The sequence below is a fragment of the Mercenaria mercenaria genome, chromosome 7 (assembly GCF_021730395.1).
Source record: "Mercenaria mercenaria strain notata chromosome 7, MADL_Memer_1, whole genome shotgun sequence".
In the NCBI taxonomy this organism is placed as follows: domain Eukaryota; kingdom Metazoa; phylum Mollusca; class Bivalvia; order Venerida; family Veneridae; genus Mercenaria; species Mercenaria mercenaria.
Window position 1 is genome coordinate 38,855,380 of NC_069367.1, and position 19,837 is coordinate 38,875,216.

At 33.9% G+C, this 19,837-nt stretch overlaps 1 protein-coding gene and 1 long non-coding RNA gene across 2 annotated transcripts in view; one reads left to right on the forward strand and one right to left on the reverse strand.

The window, feature by feature from the left end:
• Positions 1-19,837, forward strand: part of LOC123554346 (uncharacterized) — a 91,562-nt gene that overhangs the window by 14,672 nt on the left and 57,053 nt on the right. The gene's annotated exons all lie outside the window — the stretch shown is intronic.
• LOC128558544 (uncharacterized) lies at positions 1,652-13,920 on the reverse strand. Its single transcript, XR_008371696.1, has 3 exons — positions 12,688-13,920; positions 11,892-12,006; positions 1,652-2,176 (listed from the first exon to the last, which is right to left on the reverse strand). It is a non-coding gene; the product is annotated as an uncharacterized LOC128558544 (long non-coding RNA).

Genomic DNA, 19,837 nt, shown 5'->3' on the forward strand with positions numbered 1-19,837 from the left:
ATTTTGTCGTACAGATCGCCCATTGTCATTTGATTTACAGAATTGATAGTAGGCCGAGCGGTTTTGGTAGGATTCCCGTGCTAGAAATCGCCATGAAATTCTAATACAACCTTTTCACCTTCCTCTGTTTCATAGTATCCGTCAATAAGATACTGTCCAATAGCTTTCTCACCCTCATTCCTTGCATGTTGAATGTTTCTTCCTTCAGTATGGGCAATATGTTTTATCCATTGAAGCGCTTTTATTGACTGTTTTCGCTCAGGTTTGTATCCATGGTGTGGTATCAATGCAATGGTTTCTGAATGAAGGTAGTTGGGTTATTATATGAAATGTCAGGCAACCCTTTAAGTGTCGCATTCTGATTTTTCTTTCGGTCGAACAAATGTGGACAGTATCCTTTCTTCAACTCGTTGAACCCAAACATGTCTGGTAATTTTGCCAAAGCCATTGGTAGAAAATTAATCGAATCTATCATTTTTACTTTACAAGAAGGTACCGTAAGACACATGATTTTAGCTCCATTTGGTATAACCTTTGGCTGTACAGCATTTATATATAAGTACTGAAGTATAGAATAAGAGTCATAGCCTTGAAAATTATGGCATAATACCGTGGGTTTATAATTGTCTTCTGAGAACAGCCAATGACAAAACTCGTTAAGGGTGTTTTCTCCATTAAAGATGACTTCTCTTGGATCGCAATTTTCACATTCGTCATTTTTATCCATGCAAACTGTGCAAACTTTCTAAGCGACACATAACTTGGGCTTATTGTCATAGACACCACAAGTATCTTTCAAACAATTTTGGCATTTTCCGAAGACATCTGGGTTGTATCCCTCTTTGCACTGAACTATCTCGTCCTGCGTGCACTCAAAGTTAAAAAAGATGAACGATTTTGCGTTTTCTATTTGATCAATTATTTCTTCCTCTACAGAAATTAGACCAGCAACTGTTTTACGTTCTTCTGGCATCATGTAACACAAATGTCCTTCTTCAAAGAAATCTTTGCAAATGTCGCAATATGAATTTCCACAAATGTGTTGGCTTTTAGTTAATTTTGTGTTAACCGTCCTACTGCAATCTTTACATCGGTATATAATTTTGCATGTGGAATTTCCTTTAGTCGTAACACGATGGTGAAGGTCAAAACATTCTGCTCCATAGAAATATATATTACAGTTATTGCAGAGAATCCTATCCTCGTCTAAGAACCCATAAATTTTCCTACAGGCATGACAAATATTGTTACATTTGTGATCGTCTTTGGTGTTGTACCCTTTGCAACACTTTTTACAGTAATAATTTCTTGATACGAAGGCTGCCATACTCGTTATAACATCATAATGGTCATCGTGGTAGTACAAATATAACTTTTTCTCTGTGTCAGGTCCTGTGTATTTATACTTAATGTTTGATACACATGATTGTAATTGTAGTACTTGTGAATTTCAATCCTCCATCCACATTTCAGGAAGAACATCAGGTCTTGTGAAGTTGTAATTATAGAGAAGGTACTGTATGGTAATGTTCTCAATGACATCCTCCAAAATCCACATTCTTCCATGGACTAAGAACATCATGGCGTCTTCTATTGTGAATTTTTTCCATGAATAGGTAGCATATACCATAGGTAGCTAAGTACAGGGATGGACACTCCACAACTAATCTTACTAAATCCTTTGACTTAGCTCCCTTGGTGATGTCTTCAAATATGGCTTTGAATATTCTTTTCAGTGTGAGTAGCACATCTTCAGTCACCTCAATATTTTTAAAGTTGACCTTGTATGTGGAACCAGTTGTCTTAAACTTTTCTATTTTCTGCTCTCTAATTTTCCTTACACTATAAAACTGTTTAGGATCATCGTCCTTCCTAAGCTTCTTTACAAGCGGACCTTCATCGGTATTTGTAGAGGACCTTTTTTGTGCACCTCCAGTCTGGTTATGAAACCTATCAAAATGATCATCTAAGGCTCCACGTCGAGTAAACACTCGTAAACAATCCGGACAATGATGGCTGTTTTCACCGCTATGTAAATCCCTTTAAACGTTTTCTTGCAGTTTGGACATGGAAACTTTGGCCAGTGATTTTCTGTCCGTCGATGTTGTAAAAGCTGGCTTAGCTTTTGAAATGTAACTCCACATGTTTCACAGTGGTAAGTCATGTCGAATTATGTCTGAAATAAATGATGAATTATATTTGATAAAAGCTTTGACAGAATTGATTTTACAGGAAAATGCAATATTAATAGTAATAGATATGTAATTTCTTTTCAAACAATGTTAGAAGAAAATAACATTGATAAAGAAGGAAAAGCCGTAATGCAAATGATCTCTTTTTATACTTTCCTTATTATCCATGTGTACTATAAAGGACCTCGGACATTTTCCTATTCAGATTGCCTTTCCAATTAAGGAAAAAGTGACATAGGGCTAGACTTCTGAAAGTGCATAGTAACAATAGTTGAAGACCATTTCTTGATAAATGCGACTTCATTTTACAAGTTTATGAACAAAAAGAAGACTTTGTAGACATTTGTCATTCTCTTTTCTATTAAAATATGAACATAAATCATTTCTACGTTTGAAACATCTTCCCCCACCTCAGTGACACAACAAAATATTTCACATGCCTTTGTAAATAATTATTATATACATATGCTGCAAAATTGGTACTTGGTCACAGGGGGGAAAGTGTTTAAAATTGAAAAAACTACGTACAGGGTGTCAGCAAATCAATTTTACATAAATATTTGCCACTTATTGCATGTGTTTCCTAAACATTACATAGCTACAGCTTTATTCATTTTTGTAAATATTGCAAGCATAGAAAACACTAAACTAAATAAATAGCGAACATAGAAAGTCAATCTAGAAAGCAGACTGATACTTATAAGTTTAACTTATGAATTTTTCAATCAGATCTGTTACCTCTTGACAGTCTAAGTCCGTCAATTGAGTGTCATCAGGACTGAGACAACTGCGTCTGTCGTAAGTCAAGAACCAAGCAAGTGGCTTAGACATATTACATATATATGTGTCTTCAACGTAAACATGACAAAGAGATATAGACGAAACTTCTATGGGAATAGTACGGTGCCATTTCCGTGCAAAATTTTTACATTTTGTGGGACACAATCGAAGGGAACCTAGAATGTATTTTAAGAACAACATTTGCTTTTATTCGATCCAGCATCCTATACTCTAACAGAACTACACCAGACACCAACTCCATAACTGACCCCGTTGCTTCCAGAACTAACACTGACGCCCATAGAACTAGTATTGACTCGCCCAGACCCCCCCCCCCCCAGAATTAACATCAATTCGCTCACACGTCTGAAACTTATTTCGAAGCTAACCGAAATACTAGTAAGGACCTCAAAGAACTAACACAAAAACCCAAGGATATATCAACATAAATGTTGATACTAGCTAGTGAAGGTTTGTTCCACTGATATAAAATGCTAAAAGTAAGGCACCCCTGAACCAACAGTGTAATAGGCAGTCTCCTGCACCCCTCCGCTTCAACTGAAAAAGGCCAACTACGCCAATGCATGGCCAGCTACACCACTGCATGAATTCAATAATAATCCTCCACATAATGCCCGGTCAGTATTGTACATGTATAAAAACAGTATAGAAATAGATGTATAGAAAACAAACAATAGGCTATGATCAATGCATCTGTTATCATGGGCACTCGGGTAGAAATAACTAAAGTACAATTATGGGACGGACCAAAAGTTTTGTTCCACTTTTATTTTTTCCTTTTCGTTTATTTTTTAAAATGTCAATAAAACTGATAATCTGCATGGTATAAGTTTATTTAATGTGTTAAAATATTTCATAGTAGACATACCTTAAATGCCAATCCTTATTTTAACTAAAATACACATATTAATTTTTTCAAAAATATGACCCTTAGTTACAAACTGTTAGAATTTCAAGAAAACGAATATGAAATAAAATTATTTTTTGTGACAGTTTGATAGGAATATTACTTTTTTATCAGTATTTGAAGCCATTATATAAAACTACATTGTATCAGCTATTGAAGTCAAGAAATAGCATTGAACTTAGGGCAAAATCCCTAGCATAATGTCCGATGTCCTTATATTTGGCGCGTGGCTAGATTTAATCCTGACAGCAATATTTTTACAATTTAAGTAATACACGAGTTGTTAGAGTTTAACAGAATCACCATACGTTTATTTAACAGTTACAGTAGTCGTTTATCATAAACGTTATTGATGTTCGCGCGCTTTATGTCAGATAAAAGTTTTCGTTATCCAATTCAATTAACTTGTAGTAAAAATATTCTTTTGGTGATCGTAACGAGGTTTACATAAACAGTGTAACTATTTAGAACTTAAACCCATATACACAAGTAACAAATTTGCTGCAAATGCAGCAAATGAGATTGCACGGCAATCAAGAGAATTGTAGCGATTTAAGCTCTAAGCCTTATGGTTTGTAGAAAAAGTCCAATTTTGACCCTGGGCCCATGAAAGAGTAAGATCAAGGTCCTTTTAGAAATTGTTGATGGAGACACGACTTAATATGGACATCAAACGGTCACAATAGCTAATCTTATCACTATGTGACAGGTATTAATCAAAGCGCTCAAAGCGCTGATGGTGGCTGCTAATCAATGTGTAAAATATTACAAAGAAAGTGACATTTGAAGAATTCTTAATTTAAACCAGAAGAACTTTTTTTTTTTTTTTTGGGGGGGGGGGGGGGGGGGGGGGGGGGGGGGGGGGAGGGGGGAGGGCAAAATATTCAGCTTTGGTTCCAAAATTAATCCTTTTTTCATTGCCAGTCATTGTTTACATACACACTGATTCTGTCTTTAACAAATAATTTTGATCCTTTTTGATTATTTGTGACGAAAACAACAACTTAAATTATTTTACTGTAAATAAATAATATAAGCTTTTTCTACAAACCATTCAGCTTTTAAGATTTCTTTCTAAAGCGTTTGGACAGTGCCTGTCATTAATAAAATACACACTGATTTAGTCCTTATCGGATAACTTTGGTTTTCATGAAATTTTTGTGGAAGAAAACAGCACAAAACATGCACCACAAATGCACCTCAGAATTTCAGTTCTGCAGCCAGTGTATTTAAGAGGCGCATTAATTATCACTCCATCTGTTAAACTCAAAAGTCCGCTAGACATAACAGCAGGCTTCGACAAAAATGTTGGACATTTATGTCAGACAAACTTACAACTTTAGTTAGATCATGAAAAAAATCGAAAATTAAATTATGTAACTGGCGAAACGAAACCGTTTTAATTTTTATACATATTTGTATCAGTCCAGATATTTTGAGCCGCACCATGAGAAATCCAACATAGTGCGTTTGCGACCAGCATGGGTCCAGACCAGCCTGTGCATCCGTGCAGTCTGGTCAGGATCCATGCTGTTCGCTTTCAAAGCCTGTTGCAACTAGAGAAACCGTTAGCGAACAGCATGGATCCTGACCAGACTGTGCGGATCCGCAGGTCCATGCTGGTCACAAATGCACTATGTTGGTTTACTCTTGGCGCGACTGAAGTGAGCAGAATCTGTCTTAAAACAATTCAGTTTTTAAGTTGGTCAAATCTGTTATCCGATGGCTTGATACAGTCTCAAAAAGGCGAGTATTAATATCATCGCTGCGCCCGTTGATAATTCGTGTTTTGTTAGACGAAACTGTACCGAATACATGTGTATCTGTGCATTAATATAGTATCTTATGTTGTACATTTGCTGAATGAAGATTATCTGTGAAGGAATATTATTTAGAAAACATACATGTCTTTGATTCTCATGGCAGGTCACATTGCAAACAATATTGAATGAATTTTAACTGAATATTCTTTTGTTTTGTTCACTCTCGTATTGCAAAGCATGTTTAATTATATTTTGTTCTTAATTAATATAACGATGAACTGTACATGTTCAAGTTATATCAATAAATTACTGTCCTGTTCTGTTCTGTTCATAAATCATCTTACTAAATTAGTGCTCTAATTAGTGTTAATTGGCAGTAGCAACGCCTGAGGAAATCCGTATCACTGCTGATTATCGATTTTCTATAAATAGCCTAATTAACATCTGGTCATGTTTTCCAGTGTTTGAAACGACAACGAGACAATACTGTCTAAAATCCGGTAACATTCTTAGATCACTAGGGTTGCATTAATATAATATCTTATAATTTGATAGCTTATGATTGACGAACATTAAAGTTTATTCTGACATATTTGAAAATTGTTACAACTTGCTGGAAAAGCTATGGTAGGTACAAACTGGTATTGTCTGTGGACCGGAAATTCCGTTTCTATTTTAAGCCGTGGATTATCTGTATATGTATATAATCTGTAGATAATTGCTATTAGAAGTCATCGTTCTTTATCAAATACAGTCTTATATTTTGGGAGTTATACATGTGATCATGCATGACAATGCGGTTAGGAAACATGTTTGAATTGTCAGTCTGGATTCCCGGCTAGGTTTCTACCTTTTTTACGTTATAAGCTGCGTGACCTTTAGGGCAGTACTATGCAATAGCTAATCATCGCTCAGTTCAGGTGACATGAGATCAACGTTTATTCACGTGATCATAAATTTGCATATTTGTATTCATACACGTGGTTGTTTTAATTAAAACGTTGGCTTCAGTTTGTATTGATTTTAGTTGCCGAATTTACATTAAAAATGGTATTAAGGCATATATTGTAGCATTGCATATTCTACACGTTGTGTAGATAATTATTTCCCTGGAAAGCCTGGATCTATTTTTGGTTGCGTTGTTAGGATGGTCTTAAGAACTGACAAGATTTCTCAAACAGAGTATTCTTTTTAACACTGGTGGCAGCAGCCACCAAAAATGTAAGCAAAAGTGAAGGGTAAGAAGAAACAGAAGTGTGAAAGTAACTTATTTTGTAACAAGGGCGCGAAAGTCACAAATACGCCCGTCAAGAGTTTATTAAAAGAAAGGTTTCTGTTGGAGAATTGGTTGTATGATTATATAAGGCAAGTTAATCTTAAAAAAAAATGCAAGACCACACAAAAATCCTACCAGGTAGAGATATGTCAAAATACACCTCAAAATTGGATGTAACATGCATGTTGTACTACAAAAAAGTGGTCTCGATTAAGTAATGAAAAAGTTATAATATAAGCTATTTGTAGTAACAACAAAGGGAAGTAATTCTATAGAAGGGACCTGCGCATGACACTTCGTCTCATGATGTACACTTGTGCCAAATGACATCAAAATCCCTCCATGCATGAAGAAGAAATGCATCGGACAAAGTCATTCTTGTATCTGACCTTTGGTCTCTAAGTGTGACATTGACCTTAGACCTAGGGATCTGGTTCTTTTGCATGACACTCCGTCTCGTGGTGGTGAACAATTTGTGCCAAGTTTCATTAAAATCCCTCCATACATGAAGAAGAGATGCTCCGGACAAAGTCATTCTTGAATCTGACCTTTGACCTCTAAGTGTGACCTTGAGCTTAGACCTAGGGACCTGGTTCTTGCACATGACATTCCGCCTCATGATTGTGAACAACTGTGCCAAATTCCATCAAAATTCCTGCATGCATGAAGAAGATATGCTCCGGACAAAGTCTGTGGACGCCGCATTTTTTTATGATGACTCACTATATATGTCCAAAGTCTGGCAATAATGAGTTGGATGTCATCCAATGACACCCCTGACTTGATAATACTTAATACTTTGAACTTTTGTGTCAATGTATTAAGGGGGACCAGAAACCATGGATACAAATTAATTTTATGGAAGACAAAAATAATGGTATTGTTATTGACTTGTTAGAAATTAATTACACAACTATGTAGTCCATGACAATTATTAGTCCCCCACAAGTATTTATGACTTAGCTATTTTTTCTGCATAAGTAACTGGATCCTTCTGCTCTGTCAGTATTAATTCATATCAGTCAATCTATTTCTATGCGATATCTTGTCAGGGATAAAAACTGTAAATTTAGTAGGAAACTGAAATGTTTATTTATATGAATAATTACTAATTCTGCTTAAAAAAGTAAAACTGCATATTTAAGTCAGGCTAGAGAACTGCTTTGCTGTTTATGTACATATAAAGATTTGTCAATGTGCAAAGGGCTTATTGCTAGGACTTGAACCTAGAATTCTTACAAGAGTAAGTGTGTTTCTTTACACTACAAGAAGTGATCCCATAGCAACAGTGACATGTATTTAAATACAAAATATTACATATGTATGTAATCCTTCAGAAACAGATACATTTTCTATATATCAATATTAAAACAAAAGACTAAATTGTTTAAGCCTACATGTACCTTATGTAAATATACTGATAAAGCAAAGTAGTATATAAATGATAAAATGCATAAAAAGATAAGGTAATTCCAAAAACTCTCAGCAATATGATGAGTATCCACTATTTATAAACATTAGCTAGATCTAATAAATGTATACTTTGACTACAAGTTATACCTCCTTGTCTAAATTTATCAAAATGAATACAGAAGCAACGTTAGACTTACGTCCACTTTAATGTCACTGTACTGTATTGTAGTATATATCACTTTTTGACAATTAACTGCAGAAATTTAGTAAGCTGTAATAGATACCTCAGGATTTCATTACTTGTAGTTTGTGTGCAAATACACATATGCACATTAGGTATGTAAGAAAGTGCAGGCATCTGATACTAACCATGCAAAGCTACTGCAGTCCCCCATAGGGCATCAAATGTCAAAAAAAACCCGGGTCACCTTGCGGACTGCATTACTCTCCTGTATGGTGGCTGATTTCTGCCATTCGCGTTTTCGAAACGCGACCCGCAGAGCGAAAACACAAGTATAAACTATTTGAAATGGTGCGGTGCGAAAACTCACTATTTAGAGGGGGCTTGGAGTGAAAACACGATAATAATCCATGTCGTGGGACGAGATTTAGTAACTGGTATGCCGGGGGCGCGGGGCGAAAACAGAATAATTATCGCTGCTTAAATATCGTGTTTCCCCCCACCCCCGAAATTTCAGTTACTAGATCTCGCCCCACGACCAAGCTAGTTATCATATCTTTCTTCCGCGCCCCGCTAGATAGTCCCCATGATTTTAACTTGTTAATTCTCTTTTTTTTCTTTTTTTTTTTCTTTTTCTTTTTTTCGCTCGGTGGGTCTCGGGGCGAAAACTCGCTATTTAGTGGGGCACACACAAAGCGAAAACAATAACTCATGTCAGAGTTAACTGGACTGCTTTTACACATCAATGATCATCACCAAGCCATGACTCGGAATCATCGTAAATTACAATATTCACATACCCAGCTAGGATATTGATGCAAGTAATATTGCAGACTTTTCCATCATAATTCCTACAAAACGCTTGATTCACTATGGGTCATTCGGGATATTCCAAAGATCCCGGAGAATGCGAATGGCAGAAAACAAACTCCGCCAAAAGTTACTACTTTTATGTATAATGATAATAAATACACCTTCAAATTTATCCCTATAATTCCCTAATCCATTGGCATCAAGCCAATATCCGACATCTTTTATCGTTTCCATTTTCCGACGACATATGTGACAAATAAAGAAAACAGTGACAATACTGCTAGCAAGACAATTTGACCCCAAGACATTTCAATTCGAGCCCCAAGACATTTCAACCCCAACTCCTTGGACATTTCGACCCCATTCAATGATATGCCTGAAAACATCTAAGAATGTCGTCATTATTATAATTAAGCTTTAATCTATAGATAATTGAGCAATTTCAAAATGTAATTGCGCTTAATTACCAATTAAAATGTTACAATAAGGTTATTTTCGCGAAAATAAGATTTTTTTTACGAAAATTAGCCATATTTGTCTAAATTTCTTTATTTTCTAAAATTCTTTTTTTAATTTCTTAAATACTATATTAGTACATGTCTTCTTATGAAAAATGAGTGATTTTTATCTCACAATAACGAAATAATCATCATTTATAAATTATTCTTTTATTAACGAAAATAACGGGATTTATGTATCAGCCGCGTTTAATTTTACGATTTGATTTTGTTTCCGCGCAGAATAGGACGAAATCAACACTCCCATAGGATTTTCTTTTCAAAACCATGCTAAATATAAATATTTTTTCTTGAAACTTAACATGGACACGTAGAAATATATTCCTAATAAAAGCTCGAAAGGATTTTTAAAAATATTCATTACTTTAGATTATATGTCTTGATTTTGCCCAACACTTGAGATTTCTGCGCATACAAAATCAGGGGAATTCAAGACCCGCATACGCTTTCTTTTCAAAATCACACTAAATATTATTATTTTTTCTTGAAACTTAAAATGGGCACGTAGAAATATATTCCTAATAAAAGCTCAAAAGGATTTTTTTTAAATATTCATTCCTTAAAATTTTAAGATTTGATTTTGCCTCTCAGTTGAAATTTCAGCGCATATAAAATCGGACGAAATCAACATCCGAATAAGTTTTTCGTTTATTAATCATACTAAATATAAATATTTTTTCCTGAAAATTGACATGCACACGTAAAAATATATTCTTAATAAAATCTTAAAAGGATTTTCAAAAAAAAAATGTCCATCACTTTAAATTTTATGCCTTGATTTTACCTGTCACTTGAGATTTCTGCGCATGTAGAATCGGCAAAATCAAGACCCGTATACGTTTTTCGCTTCAAAACCACCCTAAATATAAATATTTTTTTCTTTGCACACGTAGATACATGTATATACTTTTGATAAAAGCTTAAAAGGATTTTAAAAGATATTCATTAGTTTAAATTTTATGTCTAGATTTCGCTTATTTGATTAGATTTACCTATTGACCATATCGACATTATAGGATAAATCCCGTCTTCCGGTATTTCCATAAATGGTGGTGGGGGGGGGGGGGGGGGGGGCTGGCGAGCTTAACCGATATAAAGACCGTGTACAATATTAGTGATTATTTTTGCCAGAAGATAAGGATTTAGGAAAGTTCTTACCTTCATAAAATGAAAGTTCTATTTTACAACCTTACAACCTCGGCAACAAAATCTGTGCAAAAATAATTTGTTAACCTTGAAAAATATGAATATTTTCACACCATTGGTATCGAGCCACATAAGCGGCAGTGTAGAATAAAAGATATCGAGTTCTCAGACGAGGAAGGAGAAGAAAGTGAAGATGATGAGGAAAGTGGCTCTGAAACTGTATAAATATTGACAGTATTTTGTATGTAGTTCATTTGTGAAGCAACGTTTGAATAGAACAGACATAGCTCCATGGGAGAAATATTTGAAAACAATTTACTTTGATCCTAAACATCCAGCGAGTTCCTCTGGACCGCAAAAACTGTATAAAGCGGTAAAGGATGAAGGCAGATACAATATTGGAATGCACAGAATCAGAAAATCCCTACACAACCAAGAAGCATAAAGCCTTCATAAACCTGTGAGAAGACGATTTCAAAGAAACCATGTGGTGAGAGCTGGAATAGATGACTTATGGATGACTGATTTGTCCGACATGCAGAAATATGCAAAGCGGAACGAGGGATATAAATACATCTTACTGGTCATCGATGCGTTCTCCAAGTACGTTTGGCTACGTCCATTAAAATCAAAGATGGGTGATGTTGTAGTAGATGCCTTCAAGGATATTCTGTTAAAATCTGACCGAGTATCTAACTTTTGTAATTTTCACGTTACTGTATCCGATGTAAAACACACGCAAAATAACAATATTACATATTTTTTCACAAACTGGGCATGGATTTGTCGGCAAGACGCAACTACATCCCGCTGCATTCCCCGATTTCTAAAAAGTTTTTACTGTAAAAAGACAATAACCAAAAACATTCAATTTTACTCACCTTACTCGTTATTTTTGTAAACATCCTGCGCAATGCCTGCGCCGTCGGAAGCGCGATGCCTTCATTTCAGTGCGGCACATTTTTCATACCCGTGTATATTGAATTATCTTTGAAACTGTGTCAAATAAATAAATGAAAAATACTCTAATTTAGAAATAAGCAAATGCAAAATTCAACCTATATCTTGTTCAAATGGGGTCTCATAGTCATGTTAAACAAAGTTTAATGTGTGAAATGTCTTTATTTACGTTTTCCTATATAGTTTATTAAGCATCAATTAAATTGGCGAACGTTTGAGGAGTGAATTGTGCTATATTTAAATAGGAAAATCTAATATTTGATACTATATTTAAATAGGAAAATCCAATATTTGATACTATATTTAACTTACATGGTTACTGCATTTGTTCTACGGAAAGTACAATATTTGTTACTTTAACCCTTACCCTGCTAAATTTCTATAATGAATTTGTTCATATTTTAATTTGGACAGTACCATTAACTGTTAAAAGGGGATGCTTACCAAAAAAGATATTGACTGAATGGCGAACAGTGTAGACCACGGTCAGACTGCACGGAAGTGCAAGCTGATCTTAGTCTGCACTGGTCGCAAAGGCTGAAACATTTGCCGCCAGCAGGCTAAAGGTTAATAAAAGACGATATAAAAATGAGAAAGTTGGGTAAACATTATTTGAACGTTTAACATTGAAAGTTTTAGCAAATTTGTGACTACAACCTTCGCTGCTCGCATTATTAAGTGGGAATCCAGGATACTATAGTATTTATAGATTCACACCTGACCAGCCCGATTGCATCATTTATATAGAATACCAAACGCAAAAGTCCACCCCTGCTCGGAAACCAGACCTTAACCAGGATGGCCACCACCCGGGCGTGTCGGGCGTCTACCCGCTCTACAACGCCCACCCGATGGCACCCCTGTTTCTTCTACAGTAACGGCCAGGCAATCAACTGCTGGAGGCGATATAGCGTTTTCGAGCGTTCCTTACAAAACGCAAAAGTCCACCCCTGCTCGGAAACCAGACCTTACCAGGATGGCCACCACCCGGGCGTGTCGGGCGTCCACCCTCTCTACAACGCCAATTCATAAATTCACGATTTCTAAATTTCACTCAAAAATCATGATTTCTTGAAATCGTTAATTCTTCAAATTCAATAATTTACATTTTCCAAATTTCACACAAAAGTCGTGAATTCATGATTTCATGAATTCGTGAATTCTTGAGTTCCTTAATTTCATTAATTCGCGATTTCCAAATTCAGTATTTCAATAATTCATAATTTCAAGAATTCTCGATTTCCATTTCAATAATTCACAATTTCACAAATTCAACATTTCAATTATTCAATAATTCAACATTTCAATTATTCAATAATTCACAACTTCATAAATTTACGATTTCCATATTTCATGTCAAAAAATCAAGATTTCAGTAAGTCAATATTTCAGTAATTCACAATTTCAAAAATTCTCGATTTCAATTATTCACGATTTCCATGTTTCATGTCGAAAATTCAATATTTCAATTATTCAATAATTCAATATTTCAGTAATTCACAATTTCAAAAAATTCTCGATTTCAATATTTCAGAATTTCACTAATTCAAGATTTTAATTATTCAATATTTCACAACTTCATGAATTCACGATTTCCGTAGTTCAGGTCAAAAATTCAAGAATTTAATTATTCACGATTTCATGATTTCACAAATACCACGTCAAGAATTCTCGATTTCATTTAAATACTTCATGATTTCTACTTCACAAATTCATACTCAGAATATGGAACAATGTTAGCGATAATTGAAAACAACGTTTTTTTAATTAATTAGATCTTCGTAAGAGCACTGTCTACCAAAATCTTTCAGTTTTTCCATATGTAAATATTAGAGTCCTTTTAAAGTATAATATAACAAAACGCTTTCTCCAGTAAAAAATATTTAAATGCACGTAAACTATCATCACATCAGATATGATTATCGTTGACATCCCTAATGTTAACAAAAAGTATACGTGGTTAACATCCCTAATGTTAACTATTAAACGCGTTTCAGTATATATATATATACCGCCGAGTTGTAGCAGCCGACAGATACACGTGGTTACTATCAAGTTTATCTGGATAAAAATAGAACACGGTAAGTGATTTATTTTAGCTTATGAGAGTGATCTGTCGCTTTTATTTTTAGGTTTGGATTTTCCAGACCGTTGAAAGATATTAATATAAAAATATTTCAAATACTATACAGATTGAAATGTACCGGTAGCTCAGTTGCTATAATTACTGTTTTTAAATTAACTTTTGCGATTAGGAGGCTGTGGGTTCGAATTCCTCACAGGGCGATTTGTTTTATGATTGAATTTGTTTTATTTATATTTTTCATATGTTTTTTTTTTATTTCTTTTTATTTCATCATTTCAATTTCGTTTTTAATTTCATTCGTAACATTTCAATACATTCAATACATTTCAAACACACGCGTCCAATGGAGCATCCTCACACTCGCTGGAGGCGTCGGTTTCCTCCGAATTAGTGTCATCAGCAAGTTGAATGACCAAATTGTCAAGAGCTATGTTAGCCATGTTGAATAAATTCACAATCAAGAAGATATTTGAAAAACATATGGTATATGCGAAAATAGCAAAATGTTAATGCAATTCAAATACATGTTTAACATCAATATTTATCTTTTATTTTATATATACATATATTTTTCATTTTATATTTTGTTAACAGACATCTTAAAATGATGATATGATCTCCATTGGAATTCGAACTCACAAAAGTTAGATTCTAGAGCCGTCGCGCTTACCACTGCACCATGGCGTCTAATTGTCAAACAGGCAGTCAGTTTAATATTTATTATAAAATTAAGTTATAAAAAGGAAGGGTACCCTTTTACTGAAGTGGTTTATTCCAGTAACCTTTCAAATCTATTAATAAAAGCGACAGGTCACTCCTAAATGCTACTAGTAGTTTGATTTAACTCGAACTGGTCCTCGCACACTTTTTCACTATGCAGTTCTATTGGAAAACCATAACTTTCAGAACTTTCGCGATGAGAACTTTTTCTACAATGTAGATATTGATGAAACTTATCACAGATTATGTTGAGGCCCACATGGAAGATTGGGAAACCAAATGTGTTGCCTCATTAAATAAAGTCTTTTCTTACTTACGTACTTGCTTATACTTACTTTTTTACTAATACTTACAGATGTAAATAAACACATGATCAACCTTTAATTTGGTGGAATAAAATATATAGGTCCGTGTGCTTATTTTTGAGATATTTGAACACGATTAAATGGGAGGCGGACATGTCACGTATTTTATGATAGAATTTTGAATTTATAACGTGCAATATGTTTTAATATTATATTTTAACTTTAGAAACATATAGAAACAGTTCCATTGTAACAAATTTACTCACAGGTTTCGATTAATTCATAACTTGATTTACATTTCCGTATGCATCTATGTTTTACCGATAAATGATGTTACGACATCACTTTTTCTTCTTTTTTTTTTTTTTGAAATGTGCAGAAGTACCTTGAAACATACCGGTATAATTGACCATGGATGTAATTTTTTATAAGATTTATTTTACACGAGTTATGAACAACGTACAATTAAATGAGTATTTGACACAAAAAATGTCATTGTTTATAAAGAACAATTCTTGTTAATTGTAGTTAGTGTTGATCATAATTTGAGTTGAAAATATCTGAACAAACATTAAAAACTTTCCCCCTGTAAAATGAGAAAGTGATGTAGTTTGTGTCTTTTTATATGTATATGACTCAATACTTTGATTCAGAATGATAAAACGAAAGGTATCATTTTAAAAAGGAATAATTTATAGTAAAACCAGGATAAATATAGAAAGAAATGAGACAGAGTAGCTCTGCAATTTAAATATAAGCCTTTTTTATTTTCTAAAATTAAGATACATTAAAAAATGATAATTAAAAAAGCTTACCTGTCACTGATCTTTATTCTTCTATCTTGCTCCAATAAGGCGCGCACTTATACCAAATAAAAAGACAATTGTATTAAAAACTTCTAGATTGGAACATTTAAATTAAGTGCATATGATATACGAACCAGCACTAACAACAAATTGATTTGTGGTACCAGATAACATGTCAAACAATTACTTTATTAAGAAGCAGTAAGATAATTATGCACAGAGTCTACTATGACTGTGATTGGCTGCAGCTGGAATCCTTTCAGAATTATTATTGGATACATCCACCTGCAGATAGAGGGCCATAAACCACCAACTTAAGAGGGCCACAAATCACTATTTTTGGGGTACTGTACAATTATTACATAACATTATGTAAGAGATTAGTGGGTATTACCATTAACTTCTGTTTTAAAACAGTAGGAGTTCCTTTTGAACTGTGAAATCAGTTAAATAAACATCACTTTAACTCGGCAGGGGATTGTCTTTGATGTGTCCCCTATACCAAAGAACTATAAAAATAATATTTTATACTTCTTTGCCTATACAAAGGAATTAGTGAAACTTTAAAGAACAATAAACAAAATTTAGTGATATAACCAAAGTATATAAAATTTGCTTACTGAAAAAAATATTTCTAACCAATGAAATTTAGAGTTTGGTACATGAAATTGTATGATACATAATGTATAATTTTCATTCTTTATATATTTTCTTTTCTCATTCCAGTACATATTACATTTAAAGAAAATTAACAACACATTTTCCCCAACTTTTATTCAATGTAATTATTCTCAAAGATTAATAATTATAAATAAATGTTTCTATGTTAAACATATAGAATGTAACCAAAGGTATTTAGACAGTTGCAAAATTGATAGTTACCTATGTTCAGAATATGTAACCAAAGACATATAGAAAGTAACCAATGTAACTGAGATATTTGATGAAAAAAGAATAGAAACAAACCACGACTGGAACAGTGGTAATACCACTGCTAGTGGTATGACTCGATCATATCAGTTGGTAGATAGGCATCATGTTACGGCAAATGGACATATTCAAACTTTTTATTGGCTCAGTAATCAATGAAATGCCAAATAAAAACGGTTTACTTACTTAACTAAGCCATTAAACAACACCAACAAATTCACAAAAAACTGCGAACTTACTGGCAGACTGCTTGGAAAGTCAGTCATATGTCGGCTTCTGGTACGGAAGGTCTTTTCACCCTAAACATCCAAAGACACCCCAATACACCACAAGGCACCTAGAATATTAATCTATTTGTATCTTTTATTAAAACCATATTTTTTTTAAAGACATGTTAAATTTGTTTAAATAACCTTCAGAATATATTTGTTCAAGGAAATATATCTGAGAACATCAGCTGAAACGAACTTGTTATTATTTTAATTGTTAAGGAGGAACCACACTATAACTTTTTTTCAGAGCCCACGTTATTGACTGGTACCAACAAAAACTGGAAGATATTTCTGATTTAGATCTGTGTATATTTTTACGTTTAGTGCATCAGTGACGTTTCCATGACGTCGCAAACATGACCACTTCGCGCACTTTTGACGTCAGATATACGTGGACAAAATCTGCCTTGAAAGGGTTGTACCGGCAATATTTTTAAACGTAAACCCATAAATTATACATGAAATGAAAGCTGACATGAAACTCCAGACGATGATTTAATCGGAATTGTTCTACGTTTTCGCGTAATAAAATGAAAGCCAAAAAACGAGTTTTCTTTTTACTTAAATTTTCCACAAAAAATAGTTTCGCTCAGCATTAAAAAAAATCCATCCGTAATTTTTTTACCAAAATTGAATATGTTTTACACTAATACATCCTGTAAATATGTAGTAAAAAACAGAAAGTTTCACCGTGCCGTTTTGTAGCTATATGAACTTCTTAAGCATTACTACAGTAACATTTTTCGACGCTGAAAAAAAATGACGTGAATGTGAAGATATGGCCCTTAAGGTTAGGCAAAAAAGGTTTGTTTCTGGTAACATGCTAAACAAATAGGGTAGGTAGCTAAAGTGCCGCCAGTTTTTATTTACACATTTACAATTAACTATAATAGATTTTTATTTAATGATGATTTAATCGGAATTGCTCTACGTTTTCGCTTATTAAAATGAGAGCCAAAAAACGAGTTTTCTTTTTACTTAAAATTTCCACAAAAATAGCTTCGCTCAGCATTAAAAAAATATCCATTCGTAATTTTTTTTATTAAAACTGAATATGTTTTACATTAGTATGTTTTCTGAATAACAGTCAAAATTTAGAAAGTTCTGCGGAGGCTGTATTTTTCAGTTGATCTTCATGAAATTTGATCAGAATAATTGCCTATATAAAATCTAGGTGGAGTTTGAATATGGGTTATCTTGGGTCAAAAAGTAGGTCATTAGGTCAAATCAAAGAAAAACATTGTGTATGCAATAGAGGCTGTATTTTTCAATTGATCTTCATGAAATTTGGTCAGAACAATTGCCGTGATTAAATCCAGTTCTAGTTTGAATATGGATTATCTGAGGTAAAAAACTAGGTCACTAGGTTAAATCAAAGAAAAACAATTTGTATGCGAGAGAGGCTGTATTTTTCAGTTGATCTTCATGGAATTTGGTCAGAATGATTGCCTTGATGAAATCTAGGCTGATTTGAATATGGATCATCTTGAATCAAAAACTAGGTCACTAGGTCAAATCAAAGAAAAACCTTGTGTATGCGATAGAGGTATTATTTTTCAACTGATCTTCATGAAATTTAGTCAGAATGACTGCCTTGATAAAATCTAGTTGGAATTCGAATATGGGTCATCTGGGGTCAAAATCTAGGCCATTAGGTCATATCAAAGAAAATACTTGTTTAAACTTAAGAGACCACATTTTTGATCAAATCCTAATGAAAATTGGCCAGAATATTTGTTTCCATGAAATCACGAGGTCAGACATGTTTACACTGTTATGGTGCATTTCTCAGGTGAGCGACCTAGAGTCATCTTGGCCCTCTTGTTGTTTTTGGGACGAAACTACCGCATTTCGAACTTTAAGAAAAACTATTAATTTCTACCTTTGTACGGTAAATTACTCTATAAAACATACCAGACCAGATATAATTAGAATGTATATCTGACATGAAATGAAATAAAATAATCTGGCGTAAATTACCGTTTTCTAAAGATTGCCGACACTTCAACTTTTGTTGTTTTATGGGGGCAAGGGACAGTTAATATGAAAATTACACAAATCTGCGCTGATACCAGTGCGAAAAAAAATCATGAAAAATCCAATTTTGATAAATTCAAGACAAGTGTTGAGCGAATGTATTGCATAGACTTAGCACTTCATTGTATGACATTTTCAGCCTGCCGATTCTGTTGCTTCTGTGATAAAACAGGTAAAACGCAGGTTTCAGGTCACTAAAGTTTGAGGCAAAAATGGCCCAAAATGCACGCCTTGCGCGACCTGTACCGTATTATCTGCAAATGACTGACCTAAACCACATGCATATTTTTAAAGCATGTGGCCAGACGAAAATAATGGTGGGAAGAAAAGTGTCTCATAACCGTTTACTTTTTCCGCTGTTTTGAGCTGAATCTGGATGGATGAATGACCGTTTCCATTTCGTCTGAATTCCCTTACCTCAGGTAGGACTTTAGGACCGGCCGTCTAAAATCGATTCAAGTATAAATTTACTTTACACAATAACTACTCGTACGCAGGAATCCTCATTTCTATAAACATCATAAATAACTAGTTGAATATAAATGCCTTTAAAGTGCATCTGTCTATTTTATTAAAAAACGTACTTTTGCAAAGAAAAAGGGGAACAATTCAATTTTTGATGGGACAAAATTATGTTCCAGGCTCTCAAGAGTCTTCCCTCTTTGATAAAAATCAGACTGGTTCATTTTGCTCATTCTAGGTAGCAGGGTA